This window comes from Chrysochloris asiatica, unplaced genomic scaffold (genome assembly GCF_000296735.1).
Source record: "Chrysochloris asiatica unplaced genomic scaffold, ChrAsi1.0 scaffold00081, whole genome shotgun sequence".
In the NCBI taxonomy this organism is placed as follows: Eukaryota; Metazoa; Chordata; class Mammalia; order Afrosoricida; family Chrysochloridae; genus Chrysochloris; species Chrysochloris asiatica.
The window spans coordinates 1682484-1685512 of NW_006408599.1; the positions used below are offsets into that span (position 1 = coordinate 1682484).

Below are 3029 nucleotides of genomic sequence, written 5' to 3' on the forward strand. Positions count from 1 at the left end.
AGAATATCGAATATTGAGGCACTAAGAATATTCTCAGATATAGTGCTGGAAGATGAGTCCCTCTGGTTGGAAGACACTCAAAATACAATTGGGAAAGAGCTGCCTCTTCAAAATAGAGTTGACTTTGGTGATACAAATAGAGTACAGCTGTCAGGGACTTTAATTTGCTGATGTGGCACAACTCAAAATGAGGAGAAACAGCCATTACATTCATTAATAATCGGCACATGGAATGAACGAAGTATGAATCTAGGAAACTTAGAAGTTGTTAAAAAATGAAATGGAACTCATAAAGATCAATGACCTAAGCATTAGTGAGCTGAAATAGACTGGTATGGGCCATTTTGAATCTGACAATCATGCAGTTTAATTTTCCAGGAATGACAAATTGAAGAGGGATGGTTTTGCATTAATCATCAAAAAGAACATTTTAAGGTCTATATTGAAGTACAATGCTGTCTACAAGATGCTGTAGGGTAAGCGATGGGCCGCAGGGTCAGTTTGACTTGCAAGGTCAGTGGTTCAAACTCACCATTCATTCCTCAGAACTATATACAGGGTCACTATGAGTCAGACCGACTCGATGGCGCTTAACAACAACAACAAGGAATACCAGTTAATACCACCATTATTAAAATTTATACACCAACCACTAAAGCCAATGATGATAAAACTGAAGAATTCTACCCACGTCTTCAGTCTGAAATTGATCAAGTAAGTAATAAAAATGTATTGATAATTACTGGTGATTAGAATACAAAGGTTGGAAACAAAGAGGAAGGATCAGTAGTTGGAAAAAATGGCTTTGGTGATAGAAAGGATACTGGAAATTGCATAATAAAATTTTGCAAGACCACTGACTTTTTTTATTGCAAGGACCATTTTTTAAGCAGCCCAAAAGACGACTATACACATAGACCTCACCAGATGGAATACAAAGAAATCAAATTGACTACATCTGTGAAAAAGCTCCATATCATCAGCCAAAACAAGACAGGGACAGACTGTGGAATAGACCATCAATTGCTTATATATAAGTTCACACTGAAGCTGAAGAGAATTTAAACAAGATCACAAAAGCCAAAATATGACCTTGAACATATCCCACCTGCATTTTGAGATCATCTTAAGAACAGATTTGATGCATTAGACACTAATGACCAAAGACCAGAAGGGTTGTGGGATGACATCTAGAACATCATACAAGAAGAAAGTAAAAGGTCATTAAAAAGACAAGAAAGAAGGAAAAGAGCAAAATGGATGTCAGAAGAGACTCTGAAACTTGCTCTCCAGCATAGAGATGGTGAAGCAGATGGAAGAAATGAGAACATAAAAGAGCTGAACAGAAACTTTCAAGGGGCAACTCACGAGGACGAAGTCAAGTATTAAAATGAAATGTGGAAAAACTTGGAGTTAGAAAACCAAAAGGGAAGAACACCTCAGCATTTCTCAAGCTGAAAGAACTGAAGAGAAAATTCAAGCCTCGACTTGAATTGAAATATGAACCCCAGGGGCAAAATACTGAATGTTTCAGAAAAACATCAAAAGAAGACAGAAGGAGGCAGCTCCTGAATCACCAGGCAGCATCTGTTGGGTCAGAGGCTTGAGGGACCCACCACTTCATGTTGTTAGCCCAGTACAGTCTCTTGTTTACCCTCTGGCTTGTCTGCCTCTACTGCAGCTCTGCAGGATGCCAGGAGATCACAACCTGTGCCTCAGACCCACAGTATCATGAGGTCCTATCGGTACTTCTGTCGCAGTCACGTGGTGTGAGCCTTTGGCCATGGCTTCAAACAGCTGGGAATCCCCACGGTTAATTTTCCTGAACAAGTAGTAGATCATCTTAGAGCTGATGTATCCACAAGCATTTATTATTGTTGCGTCAGTGTTGAAAGTGAAGCTGTCCATGAGATGGTTCTGAGCATAGGATGGAACCCATACTACAAGAAAACAAGAAAAATCCATGGAAATTCCTATCATTCATATCTTCAAAGAGGACTTGTATGGAGAAATCCTCAATGTGGCTATCACTGGCTACCCGAGACCAGAAAAGAACTTTGATTCTTTTGAGTCACTTATTACAGCCATTCAAGGTGATATTAAAGAAGCTAAGAAACCACTAGGTTTACCAGAATATTTGAAGCTCAAAGAAGGCAGTTTCTCCTTAAATGTTAGGTTTCCTGAAGATTTAAACGAACACAGCTAATAGCAAAGGCACCTAAGAGCAAAATACTGAGTGACCATTGCTGAAAATCATCTTATTTATCCATTTACTGTTTTCTAGTATTTTCTGTTCAGAATTACTATGCAGAATCATCTTGATAGTATTTTTAAAATCAAACATGCTCCTATAGCTGTGAATTCGACAATACAATGTTGTTACTCTATTATGCTTCAACTGTTAAATCCATCATGCCACAGGACTAAACAAATTCATTTTTAAAATTAAGATTCTTTATGTGTTGTTAATGAAAACTCACATCTTTTCAAATTGTTCCACTAGAAAAGTCTTATGTTCTCACGATGAAGATAAACGCGTGTAAAAGTATGGATGAAAAGCAAAGTCACTCATCTGAAATAAGAAGGGCAATTCTCATGGTAAAATACCAGCCCCTGTTTATTGTATTATACATGCAGTTAAACAGAGACGGTTATGGAAGCAACGCGTTCAAAACAAGTTTAGTAGTTCATTATAAACCTATGGGGGAAAACTACATTTGTACTTTTGAAATTGTGCATTTAATTAGTTGTTTCTGTCATAAATTCAAATCATTCCACTCTTCCATTTTTCTTATAATCTGTCTCAATTCTCAGGACTCTTGACTTCCTGCTCCAACCATGCTGATTGTTTATTAAGACAAAGAAAATGAAAGTTTCTTGAATCTGTAGGTCTCATTTTTGTGGGATAACACTTCTCTCTCCTTTTTAAAAGCAGATAGTCTTCTTTACCATTTTCTTTTCTTTTTTTTTTATTTATTAAATGTTTTTATTTTGGATTGAGTGAAAGTTTACAGGGCACATCATCAGCT

General features: G+C 37.1%; 1 pseudogene; it reads left to right on the forward strand.

Annotated features, from left to right (window-relative positions):
* The first annotated feature begins 1671 nt into the window (after positions 1 to 1671).
* On the forward strand, positions 1672 to 2206 carry LOC102838971 (annotated as a pseudogene).
* Positions 2207 to 3029: the final 823 nt, after the last annotated feature.